This window comes from Sphaerodactylus townsendi, linkage group LG01 (genome assembly GCF_021028975.2).
Source record: "Sphaerodactylus townsendi isolate TG3544 linkage group LG01, MPM_Stown_v2.3, whole genome shotgun sequence".
NCBI classification, from domain to species: domain Eukaryota; kingdom Metazoa; phylum Chordata; class Lepidosauria; order Squamata; family Sphaerodactylidae; genus Sphaerodactylus; species Sphaerodactylus townsendi.
In genome coordinates, this window is record NC_059425.1 from 86,466,592 (window position 1) to 86,480,125 (window position 13,534).

A 13,534-nucleotide genomic window follows, 5' to 3' on the forward strand; every position below is an offset into this window, starting at 1 on the left:
GGTGGGTGGGGCTGAGAGAGCTCCAAAAAGCTGTGACTAGCTCAAGGTCACCCAGCTGACGTGTGTGGGAGTGCACAGGCTAATCTGAATTCCCCAGATAAGCCTCCACAATTCAAGCAGCAGAGCAGGGAATCAAACCCGGTTCCTCCAGATTAGAATGCACCTGCTCTTAACCACTACGCCACATTGAAAGTGATGCTGTTTCAGGGTGGGAGATAATCCACCCCAAAACAGCATCACTGTCAATGTTGTTTAACTGGGGACCCCAGATTCTCCCTTTAAGGTGGATTTAAAAGGAGAATTTGGGCTCTCTAGTTTAAACACCATTGAAAGTGATGCTGTTTGGGGGTGGATACCAGCATCACAGCGGCTGCCCGGGGGGTGGGGGTGGGGGGGGGTGGGGACGGGATGCAAAACTCAGATTTTGCACCGGGCTCCATATGCCTCTGCCCAGAGGGGAGGACAGAAGGAACTGCCGGCTGGGAGCACAGCTGGTGGGGGGCAGGGGAGGGAAGGGCGGGGGGGGTCTGCCGTCCCCGGCTTTGGAGAGCTGCTTTTATAAACACTAGGCCAGGGCGGGGCTTGGGGAGGCGTGGCCGTGCCCTAGGGGCGGGTGGGAGTGTGCCCCCCCCATAAAAAATCTATACCTACGTCCCTGATCTCAGATTTCAAATGCCTTAGCAGACCAGGTGCTCAGGAGCAGCAGCAGCAGCAGGCCATTGCTTTCACATCCTGCATGTGAGCTCCCAAAGGCACCTGATGGGCCACTGCGAGTAGCAGTGTGCTGGACTAGATGGACTCTGGTCTGATCCAGCAGGCTCGTTCTTATGTTCTTAATAAACGCTGCTGATTGATACTTCAGAGTCTGTTTTCTGGCTTAAGGTTCTGAGACCTAACACTGTGAGAACAAAAAATCCCAAAACTGATCTTTTTATAACATCCTAAAGACGCTATATTTATGCTGTGTGGAATCCACCATCGATGGATTGAGGCTTCAGTCATTTATTTATCTTTCAGAAACAAAACAAATCTGTGCAAGTGACTATTGTTGTCAGTTTTTCCCTCTGCAGGGCTCCTATGCCCTTAACAGCTTGCTAAAATTCACAAGTTTTCTACATCAGAAAAATGTTCACCTGCTAATTTATTCTCTTTGGGTTAGTTAAACACAGTGACGCCTTGCCAGAAGCCAGCAGCTGGTAATCCTGCTAGTGGCAATCACAGCATCCTGTAGCAATGGCTTTCTGAAGCTGACTATGGAACTGTGTGAATAAATGCTTCCTTTCATCTGTTCTGAATTTATTCTCATATGTATGTTCATTACACATTGTTTAAAGTGACTCCCTCATTACAAGTGGGACCTTCTATACATCTTCTGCAAAGTTAATAGTCTCTATCAGCTTCTATGAATTCTAAGACTCAGAAATCTGCATGCTAGATTAAAATGTTATTTTACTTCCAGAAGCCTTTACCTACTAATAAAGTTCTGATGTTACCCATTACCCCAATAAGAATGACAGATCTTGAAAAATCCACTCTGAATCTGGAGGAATTATGGGTGTACAGATGTAGGGGGCTTAGGTTAGTGTAGTTTGAGGGACATTCACTGTGGGGGAGAACCACTACTCTTTTAACTCCTACTATTCTTGTCAAGTCATAAAGCATATACATCAGAAAAATGTTCACCTGCTAATTTATTCTCTTTGGGTTAGTTAAACACAGTGACGCCTTGCCAGAAGCCAGAAATATAAAAGTAGAGTTTTCCCACAAAATATTCTCTGGAGGGGCATACCCTAGAACAACAGTGTACCCCAATGCTCCTACCCAGTGACGAAGGGAGGGGGAACTGCGCCCAGGGCATGAGCTGCCCGCATGCCCCCTCCTGCCCTTGCTCCACCACTGACATGCCCCTGGCCCTGCCCCCAACACGTGACGGCAATGGCGGCATCCGGGACAAGCCGCCCCGGATGTCCCCATTGCCGCTACACGTCTGCCCCCATTCTATCTATGGCCCTGACTAGGCTGCAGCTGTGAAAAACAATAACGGTAGCAAAGAAAAAATGGAAAGTATCATGATTCTATTATATAAATAGTTGATGATATTGCCACCATTGAAATATTGTGGCCAATTCGAGTTGCCCCACATCTAAAAGTATATCATAAAGTTGGAGAGGATGCAAAAAAGACCAGTAAAAATGCTGTGTAGGATTAAGAGCACCTATCAGTAAATGCATTCATCAATATGAGTGTAGAGCTATAGTAGCTGGGATATCTCCACTCAGTCATTTAAAATGAAATCCTCCTCAGCCACAGATGTAAGGTTTATTTGCTGCTGATTTAAGATTTATTTGCTGCTGATGTTTATCAAGTATAGATCAGCTAGCTGTGGAGGATTCTATTTCAAGTGGAAAAGTGAATAGAAAGACACTGTAAAATGACCAGAGGGCCTTTGTGAATCTGGTACTCCATCATCTCTTCTCTGATAACTTCAGATAGATATCTGGAACTTGTCAAGTTGCAATAGATATGCAATTGTACGAAAACTATCAAAGCACATTTGAAGTGCAGACCTGGATAGAGTTACTCCAATCTAAGCACGTTGGTTTGTATGGGCTCAGACTGGGATGATTCTGCATAGGATTTCACTGCTAATCTCTCGTATGCAGTTTATGTGGCACAACTGAACCCCTCACTCTGTTGCTTTTGATGGCCGATACCTTCCACTCTCAAAATATGTGGATGACTTTGTTGAATGACTTTGGTGAATACAAACTGCAAGGCTTGTGGGGGAAAATCCTACCCGCTTCCTTTTCTGTGGCTGAATTGCTCACTAGCTGGCTGGTTCACATGCTCGTAGCATAATCTGCCATCTGCATGCATGGCTCATATGCTGGGGGGTAGTTGTAGTAACTCCAGTTCACCCTCCCTTCTCCCTCTGCCTACCTGCCAGCTTATGCTCCTCCCCACCTAGCTTGGGTGGCAAAATGCCAGTTGTTTTGGCTCTGTCCATCTTCCCTGCATGAGAATACTCCTTTATGTTTGCAGAACAATTGTAGACACCTTTCTTTGTTGAGGGGAAGGAGTTGAAAATCCTCCCGCAACTCTTTTACTTTTCACGATTTTTTTTTTTGCAAATCAGGGATAATGAAGTAAGTCATATACACACACTTGGTTTTATCCAAAACACCAAGAAAGTTTGCATGTCTATATTCAGAAAGGGCTATCCCAAATTAATACAACTCTCTAACATTTCCACTGGTCATAATTAACAGTTATTCAAGACAGGTTTGTGAAAGTAGTGCATACTTGCAGAAAATAAGATCTGTATGAAAATAACTGGAATCTTTTTTATAAAATCCAAGAGGCTGGTTTTAGGCCAAATTATTGCCTGATGTATACACTACAGCTATAGACAAAGTGTGAATAAAGCCTGTATGGCAAGTAATATTTCAGCAACACTGAAATGTGATAAACAAGAGTAAATAACAGGAAATAGACTATCTTTTAAGTGTTCATATTTTTAAAAAGAAGCAGATATTTCCCTTTTGTATTGTTGACCCAGCAGCAAGGACACCTAGTGGTGGAGACAGCAACAAAATGATTTGGGAGGTGTCCAAGAGAAATATATGCTCACAAAGGTATCAGAGAATTCTGTTTAAAAATGCTAGTGCCCTGTTTGTACTCTGCTTTAGTGTTGCAAACTACACTAAACTACACTGTTACAGTGAACTTGGAATTAGCTGTGATTGTTTGCGACGTGTGATACCTGTCAGTCATTTCTAAGAATGGTGACAGGCTATAGCCTGAATGTATAATAAAAACTGTGTGGGAGTTTGGTGGGGGAAATGCTTGCACAAAAGAAGGAAATGTATTTCACTGGGTTTATATGGACAATCGTTTAAAAATTATTATTATTTATTAAATTTGATAGACCACCCATCCATAGAGCAATATTTAAGGGAAGAGTCACATGTTTCTCTACTGTCGAAAAGTATTTATTTATATGCATGTTTATTTTACTTTTAAAATTAGAATCTCACCTTTCTGCTATACATTTAAAACTGTGATTATGTATGCTCAACCATGCATGGAGTGCACAGGCATGGACAGGTAATTTTTAACAATGAACCTGCTCATACACCCATGCTGTTTTCCTGTATGAATTTGTATTGATATGTTTGTTAACCAAGACTGGAGTGTGTGTGTTCACAAATATGTGCTGTGTCTATTTGTGCAACATATGAATATATGGTTCTGTGTGCACCAAGAAAAGGCATACTTATACATGGAGGATCAGTGTGTAACTCCACCCAGAAGGTATGAAAGTGTACTTCCAGACAGTATTCATATGGGCTTGGTTTCTTACAGTGTCATCCTCAGAACACTTCCCTGGGACTAAGCCCCATTGAACTGACCAGAAAAGAATTCTGAGTAGACCTGCTTAGGATTTCAGTCTTCATTATCCAATATAAGGACCTATTTATGATGTAGTGTTTTTTTTTAATTATTAAACTCCACTATCACATCAGGGAGGTGTTTTGGACTTGTTAAAATCAGATAACAAAGTGAAACATCATGGATTTGGTAAATACTGAAATCAAGAATTAAATCAGATTGTGAAAGTTGAATCACTTTTCATCTAAGTTGAAAATTAATTCCCTGTTGAGTATTTGGAACAATCCTGGACATGTTGTTGTTGTTTTGCTATATTCACTGTGTCTGGCTGTAAAAGTGAAATTTACAAGACAGTTGAATTTTTGTAAATGTCAGCAAACGCTAGTTTCCAAGAACTGGGGCTGCTAAATGGCTAATGCCCATGCTGTCTAGGAAGAAGTACGAGGCTCTGAGGAGAAAGCAACATGTTTATGCAAATCTGTATAATGAAACATTGATGGAAATGAAAACAACCTTGAGAAGTGTCCTTTTGAGTAGAGAAGCAGAATTTTATTTTCTTCATTTATTTTCTGCCATTCTCCCCAAAGGAGCCCCAAAGTGACTGGCCTCCTCCTCCTCCCTATTCTTATCCTCACAACAACATCGTGAGGTAATTTAATTTGACAGTGTGCAACTGGTCCAAGATAACCCAGCAAGCTTCCATGGTAGAGCGGAAAATTGAGCCTAGATCCTAGTCTGAAACTAAGCATTGCACCAGGTGCATGTGCCATGTGTACTTGCTATTTTTCTGCCCCAACTCTACCCATCCCTGTTAGCTTTATCCTCTCATGTTCTAGATGTACATTTTTGAAAAATGCATTTAGAAAAGAAACTATGCTGCGTAATTCTGAATAAAAGGCGTAATCGGAGTAAGAGTTAATTACCCCCCCCCCCCTCAGAACAACCATTTCCTTTTATGACAACAAACCTGGAACTTACAACTTTTACATGGAAACTTTGCTTGCCCCAGAAACATGGTTATGATTCAATGATAATTTGTCAAGGGTTTGAAATGAAGAGGGAAGTTACTTGTATAATATTTTGTTATCCTTTATTCTGCATTCTTGCAAATTCATTTCTTGAAAAAAGTATTTTTCTAAGTGTACAAATTTCACATGGACTCCAAAAGGATCAGGACCCTTTTCACTGTGAGGACCCCTTGAAGAAAAAGCAGCCTCCTACCATTGCTCCTCTTCCTCTTATTGACATATTAATTTCACTCTTATTTATTCAGGTACTAATATCAGACCATAAAGAGAAACACACGAGTAGAATCCAGAGCATGCTGACATTTTCGCTCTTTTCCCCTGGAGTATACCTGTTTGAAGCTATGTTTTGCCACGATACACTATTTAAAAGGACAAAATTGCAAACCTTCTTGAGACTTCATTGGGACTTCTTTCAGACCAGTATTTCCCATTATACTATATTGCACTCCTTTAAGAGGAATAGCAAGACCACACTATTGTTATCTACACTTTCCAACTGCAAGGCAGGAGACAGGAAGGCAGAAAGGAAGGAAAAAAGGAAAAGAAATCACAACAGAGTGGCATGTGCACTTCTGGCTCATGTGATAATACCCTTTATTTCATCTTGCTCTTTCTGAGTCTGGATGCTAGGAACTTAATTCCAAGTATTGGCAGTGGGCAACTTCCCAGTCTGTGCCTTCTTTCTAATATAGAAAGCACATTTCTAGTGAATCTATATTCCAGTTATCAAATGGTGCAGTGGTTAAATGGACAATTGTTCATTTTGTCCAGTTTCAATTGCCAAATGGTAAGGCGGAACTAGCCCAATTCTGCAGGGCTTGCAAGACAGAGATGTTTTGCCAGGGACAAAGTTGAGGACTTTCAGCTGCTCTGTGACATCCACCAGTCACTAGGCAGAGACCTCTCCCATTCTATATGCTCCCCTCAGCTCTCCTCCCCATTTATTTGTGGATATATTAGTTTTGCTAGTCAACTCTGCTGGGAGCTTGGAGCACTGTTTTTATTATTTATTATGATTTTATGGAATATAATGTTTTAACTCTTGCTGATTTTGAACTTAGATCTGAATTGTCACCTGCTACATTGAGCCCTGCTGCAGTGGAGACGGGAAATATAAATCTATATATCTAAATATAAAGCAGCAATGGCATAGTGGTTATGAGCAGGCACACTCTAATCTGGTGAACTGGATTTGACTCCCCACTCTGCCATTTGAACTGTGGAGGCTTATCTGGGGAACTAGATTAGCCTGTGTACTCCAACACATGCCATCTGGGTGACCTTGGACTAGTCACAGCTCTCTCTCAGCCCCACCCACCCCACAGGGTGTTTGTGGGGGGGGGGGGAGGAAAGGAGATTGTAAACCTCTTTGAGTCTCCTACAGGAGAGAAGGGGGGAGGTATAAATCCAACAAACTCTTCTTAAATATAAATAAATATTCTGAGTACTCTGAAATTCTGGATGTTTCTACTCTTGATGATTGAATACAAAGATAAGAAACAACAGTAAACTGGAGGAATTTTAACATTTTTTGTAAAAGCATTTCCTGATGGAGATGCTCTTGCATTCGATGGGCACGTAAATGCTTTTGTTCTTTATAGGGATAATACTATAAAGTAAGAATTTTATCAGTAGTGTAATGTTGCATGTTCACATTGTAACATCAGTAGAGCAGTGTTGGATTCCTCATGTTGCAGAAGTCTTGCCATGGTTTGTGTGCTTTGAAATTGGTTCTGAGAGTAGGACACAACTTGTTATAGGAGAGTTCTGTGCACTACAGAGCCTTGGGGTGGAGTTGCCAGGGTCTTCTTGAAAACTGACATGGCCCTGTCATTAAAAGGCATAGGCAACCTGGCAACCAAAGGGCTAGTTTTGCATTAGACATTTGGAGGTATAATACAGCTTGAGAGACAAGAAAGTTTGGTGAAATTTATTCATGAATGTTTACTTACCTGCAGCATATGTTTACTTTCAAGCCTCTTTCCACATTATTATTCATGTCGAAAATGAAAAGATAGTTAGATAGATAGATAGATAGATAGATAGATAGATAGATAGATAGATAGATAGATAGATAGATAGATAGATAGATAGATAGATAGATAGATAGATAGATAGATAGATAGATAGCCAGCCTTCTGGTCATTCTCATTAGGAGGCAATGACGAGCCACTTTAAGAATCACCAGGGATCGCGATGGGTTCAGAGATGTCTCGTAAACCGGCAATTGTCACCCATGGCAGGCCAGCTGTTAGCCAAGACTTCCCGCTAGGCCTGTCTCCTCCCTAGAGAGTTTCTCCAGAGAGAAAACTTTGGCAAGCCGCTCGCGTTGTCTCGGAAAGGGAAAGAGCGACGGCAGTATCTCCCTTCGGACTCTATAAGGCAACGGAGACAATCACAAGGAAAAGCAGATGGTGGGAAGCGCCGCTGGCGAGGCGGAGCGCTCCTCCTGAACGGCACCTCTCACGTCCAATGGAGCATTAGGTTGCCCACAATGGGAGGGTGCCTGAAACCAATGAGGAGCTAGGGAGGCGTTTCCGAGCCGAGCGGGGCGGGCGCCTGTGTGGTGCGCGAGCGAGTGTGGCGCGTTCTCTCCCCCCTCCCTTTCTGCTCCTCCGGCGGCTGAGCCGACAGAGCCAGATCTCGCCTGAGCTGCCAACTGCACGGAGGGGAGAGAGCGGGTGGCGCGCGCTGGGAGACGAGTCACTCGCCGACCCCCGACCTCCCCACTCGGGAGCCTGCCCTCGCCCGGCAGGCAGTCTGGGGAGCCATTTGGGAGCGGAGGTCGCGGACAGGGTCCGATGGCCGGACCCTTGCCGGGAGGCAGCCCAACTCCGCGGATGGGGCTTGACGAAGGTGAGGGCTGGCGCCTCTGTCCCCTGCGGCATGTGGGGCTCGCCGTGCAGGGAAGGATGAGAGGGGAAGCGGGTCTTGCCTGTTGGAGGGCGCGGTGGCGGTTCCGGAGCCCTCGGCAAGTTACTCTTTGTGGGAGAAGTATTCAGTTGTCCGTTTGTTGCAAAGGTGTGGGGGAGCGGGGGGAGCGACTGTGCTGGTGGGATTGCCCCAGGGCAGACGGAGCTCCACTTGACAGACAGGCGGAGTCGCTTGCTAAGCGACGGTCAGGAGGGAAAGTTGGAGGTGATTATTTGGGTTCATGAATCGGGGGGTGGGGTGGAGGGGCGAGCCGGGGTAGTTGTGGTTTGCCTTGCCTGCCTCGGGAATGTCTAAACGGGCTTCTTCAGTGGTGGGAATGCCGGAATGGCGAAGGAGGGGTGGGTAGGAATTCGTCCGATTTACACTTGCAGAGCTTTATGCTCGCTTTGCTGGTGGGGGCATTACTTGAAAAAACACAAAACCTTACAGAGGAAATGATTTCGTTGGGTTTCCCCCAGGAGAGGAATTTCAACTCGACGGCTAATACAGCTGAGTTTCACAGTTGTTCTAAACTGGCTGGTCAGGTTTTCTTTGTAACTCTGGAACCAATGATGGATTCTTGGTATTGTCTGCTTATTTATGAGATAAGTCCGATTTAGGAAGGGAGGAAATGAGAGAATCCTTCTTATGCCTTGGAGAGAATGGACTGATGTGCATCGTTTGGAAATTTCTGGTGTGGTCTTTATAAACAGTTTCTCAGAAAGAAAAGAACACGATTTCTTTTTGCTGGGTGTGTATAGGTGGGTCCCCTTTTCCCTATCCATCACCTACCCTCCTGCATGTGAAGAATGGCCACCAGTTCATTTAAAAACTTTTTTTCATTGGACCCCTGACATGCTTAGCTGAGATGGAATGCACAGGGTGGTGTCATTGGTTCGACAGAACTAAGTCCTTGTTCCTTTATACATTTTTGTACCACTATCATTAGAAAGGATTACTACTCTTGTTACATAGCTAGCTCCAGCCTAGTTTTGACAAAAGACCACTCTGAAGTTGATAATTATCAGATGTGTCTATTAACATACAAAGTGAGTTTGAAAACTGCATTATTAATACTTGATGGACTATCATTTTGAACACCGGCAGTGTTTGTCTGTATCCCTGGAGGGTGTTTGTTTGTACATCAAAACATTTATTTGTATTCATTGTCAAGACTCAAATAAATTGTCCTTTCTAAATTCTTGCGCGCAATCCTCATTTCTCAATGTTAACACTAGATGGCTTTCTTGTATCATTCAGAAAACTGCATTTTGAGCTGTCTTCTGACATGGCGTATAAATTTTCTTATTATAAAATGTTACCTTTTTGTCTGTTTCATAGTCAAAGGAACTGAACCAAATTTAAGTTTATCCCTTCCTATCTGAATATATTAACGATTTGTTTACCAAAGCAATGTATTTTATGCACATTTGGCATTCCTGTAGTTTTGTGGTAATTAAATGACTGCAAAAAATGAAATTTGTTATTTTAAGCAAAATACTTAAAATATGTTTCACGCATTCTGTTTTTGAACTGTCATAACTGATTTGCTGTAGCAAAGTTCATATTCTCTCTAGCTTGTCATACTGCCTAATGTGTGTTTGTCGGTGCTGGGCAAAACAACTACTTTGGCTTACTTACAAAGTTCATAAAGTTATATTTTGCGTATTAATACAAAAACGAGTGTGGTGCAATGACTGGTGCAAGTGATGTTGACACACAATGTTCTCAATTTTTGTATAAGCACGTGAGAAGTTCTGTTTCTGTTGGGTTGCTTTATTTCTGCTTACCTTGCATTTTGGAGGGTAAAAAAATTATTTTTAAAGACAGATTTCCCTCAAGAGTGCCTTTGAAATAACAGGATTAAAATGTAAGGGTGCTGAATTTGGATTTGGAGGGGATCGTGGACTCAATAGCAGCAATGCAGGAATCTGTAGAATGTGGGAGGCCTTATCTGTACTATTTTCTAAACTGTAACTGTTGGAAGAACACATGAAATATGTGATAAAACACATTTCTAATATCCCTCTGAAGATTGATGAAATAATTGTGCAACATTATGTATATTTAAACTTCAAAATAGTCTTCAAAATAGTTGGCTCATAATTCATGTAATGCTCATGTAAAGTAAACATAATCCTGTCAGTCTCTACATACATGAACTTTTGAGAGCTCTCTCACTAGTTGTATTTTACTGTTTTGTGGCTGGAGGAAGAAAAGAAATTGAGACAATGCATTGTGTTATCTATTTATTTACTTCAATTATACCCCATCATTCTCCCCATTGAGACCCCAAAGCAGTTCAGATCATTCTCTTTTCCTTCATTTTATTTACAAAACAATCCTATAAGGTAGGTAAGGCTCAGAGAGTGTGACTGACCCACGGACACCTAGCAAGGGGATTTGAGCTTGGGTCTTCCATATACTAGTCCGATGACCCTCTTAACCACTACACTACACTGACATTGGTTTTACATTGATTGGTCACATTTTACAGATGGTCTGAGCCATGCTTATCTTGATGCCAGACATTTCCTTCATTGATTGCTTCGAATGCCTTGATTCTGAAAGTGTTTCTTTGGAAGCAAGTTTTGTGGATTGTAATGATATGGTTATTAAGTCTCATTATTAAGCTGAATTACTTTCAAGAACAGAGTCATAGCTTGATCTGAGTAAATATTTGTTTTTGGTTGTTTATTCAGACTACATGGAGTTGTTTCTTTTCCAGGAATAGTAGGAAAAGGTTTTATAGTTTCATATTTCTCAGATATGCGAAACAGTTTGACATCAATGGTATTTGCCTTGAAATGAGTGTACAAAAAAGTGTAGATGTTTACTACTGCTGCTGCTGCTTGCTGTTTCACACATTAGTCAATTCTGCTCTTGCATAGTAGGAATGTTGACAGTTCAAAATTATTTTTTTTGTGATGGATGGTGCTTTCTCTGTTTGATTTGGTCTCCTTTTAAAATGTATTTAGGTCTAGGCACAGACATAAAACACATAACAAGAATTTACTGTTCAGCCCATTCAGTAGATACTACTACAAGAAATGTAATTGATTATACCCTGTCTGTAAATGCTACTTTTTATTGCTGTGTATTACAAAAAAATCTTGGTACACTCTTATCCATAACGTTTAATTATGCATGTTGGTTAAGTTTTCATGAGTTTGTGACTGGTAGAAGGCAAGGTCTTTTTACGAATACATTATTATATTGTAAAAGGTATTCAAAATATTTGAAAGCATATATATGTGTGTGTGTAGATAGATAGATAGTTTTTTTATTTTAAAGTCTTTATAACCTATTTGCATGGCTCTTACATCCCAAGAAAGTGTAACAGATTCACTTTTTTGTTGTAAATGTGCAACACCGTTCCATATGAAATCTTAGGATCCAAGTTGTATGCATATTTTTCAAAGCTATTGCCAACTTATACTTCCCAAGTCTTAACTTCTGTTTAGAATATACTATACAGAATGTCTGCAGGTTCACAGAATGAATGGGAAAAAAAGTGTTTAGTTGAAGGCTGAAATTACATTGGTCTAAAACTAACTACTAAAAATAACTGCTATGGAATAAGTTCTGTATTTTTAACATGAGAATTTTGTTGAAATTTGCTTCACTATTTGATAATCATGTCTGCACATTAATGGTTTTGTTATTTTTAGAACAACATTTTCTGGACAAAAATGGACAAGAACCCTCTCAGTTTTGTTTTGGAAATTTGTATGGGATGCTCAAGACTGCAAAGATTGGATAGTTATCTGCTTGTTATTAGTTTTGTGCTTGTGCATGCAATGAAAAGTAAATCCCCATACATTACTGAAGAAGCTGTTTTACTGCAAACAACATGGCTACCCTCTGAAACTAAAAAGAAAGGTTAAGATATATTTGACTTTTCAAATTATCTCGACTAGGGAATTTTTAAAAACAATATTCTGAGTTGCTAAAGAAATGTAAACATTTTGAAGGATGACATTGGGTGACATTGGACCAGTCACTTTCTCTTAGCAGTGGCGTAGGAGCAGCAGTGACGTAGGAGGTTAAGAGCTCATGTATCTAATCTGGAGGAACCGGGTTTGATTCCCAGCTCTGCCACCTGAGCTGTGGAGGGTTATCTGGGGAATTCAGATTAGCCTGTACACTCCCACACATGCCAGCTGGGTGACCTTGGGCTAGTCACAGCTTCTCAGAGCTCTCTCAGCCCCACCTACCTCACAGGGTGTTTGTTGTGAGGGGGGAAGGGCAAGGAGATTGTAAGCCCCTTTGAGTCTCCTGCAGGAGAGAAAGGGGGGATATAAATCCAAAACTCTTCTTCTTCTTCTTCTAAGTCTAACCTACTACACAGTGTTGTTATTGAGAATGTAAAATAGAGGAGGGGAGAATGCTGTTGTAAGCTGCTTTGAGGAAATTATTTATATTGCTTTAGTAGTGAAGTTAATGAAAACTTTATTTTAGGAGCTGTTATCTTGATAACAGTACAGTTTTCCTCAGTGTGTTTGTTATATCAACGGAGGAACTGTTTAAAGGAGGAATCCCTTTTCTGCACAAAATGATTTGGGTTAAGTATTGTGCTTCATTTTGAAAAAGGAGGGAAGCACCTGGTGTGATGGAGGTTTAGTTGAGTTAATCCAACCACACTGCATATTCTAACATTTTTTCCTGAAGTAAAAAGTAGAGGTAGTTAGTTCCCTATACAAGCACTGGGTCTTTACTGACCCATGGGATGATGTCACATCACAATGCCTGCTAAGCAGACTACGTTTATAAAATGGTTTGCCATTGCCTTCCCCAGTCATCTACACTTTACCCCCAGAGAGCTGGGTTCTCATTTTACTAAGCTCAGAAGTATGGAAGGCTGAGTCAACTTTGAACCATTAACTTGAGCTTCAGATCCTGAATCAAACTCTGAATCAGCCATCTTATGTCATCAGTAGACCAGAAGTCAAGCTTGACCTGTCTTGAAGGAGTTTATGAAGCAGAAAGCAGACACAGCCTTCCAGTAGGAATCAAGCAAACTCCCATCTCCAACAGTCTGGTATGTCTCCTCTAGATCAGGAGATTAACCCTGAAGTTACCAAATGGGAAAGGTGTAAGGAAGTGTGTGAAAGAGGAGTAGGATATGCAACAAAGAGAGAAGAACTTGCATTGAGCTTAAACTTGCAGACATTTTACGGTTCTGCAATATTTGTATTAAT

The 13,534-nt window shown here is 41.4% G+C and overlaps 1 protein-coding gene across 6 annotated transcripts in view; it reads left to right on the forward strand.

Annotated features, from left to right (window-relative positions):
• The first annotated feature begins 8,035 nt into the window (after positions 1–8,035).
• SIPA1L2 (signal induced proliferation associated 1 like 2) overlaps positions 8,036–13,534 on the forward strand; it is a 96,173-nt gene continuing 90,674 nt past the window's right edge. For all 6 annotated transcript variants that reach the window (XM_048486093.1, XM_048486122.1, XM_048486103.1 and 3 more), the window contains exon 1: positions 8,036–8,276. The gene's annotated coding sequence lies outside the window, so the exon portion shown is untranslated. The remainder of the gene's footprint in view (positions 8,277–13,534) is intronic.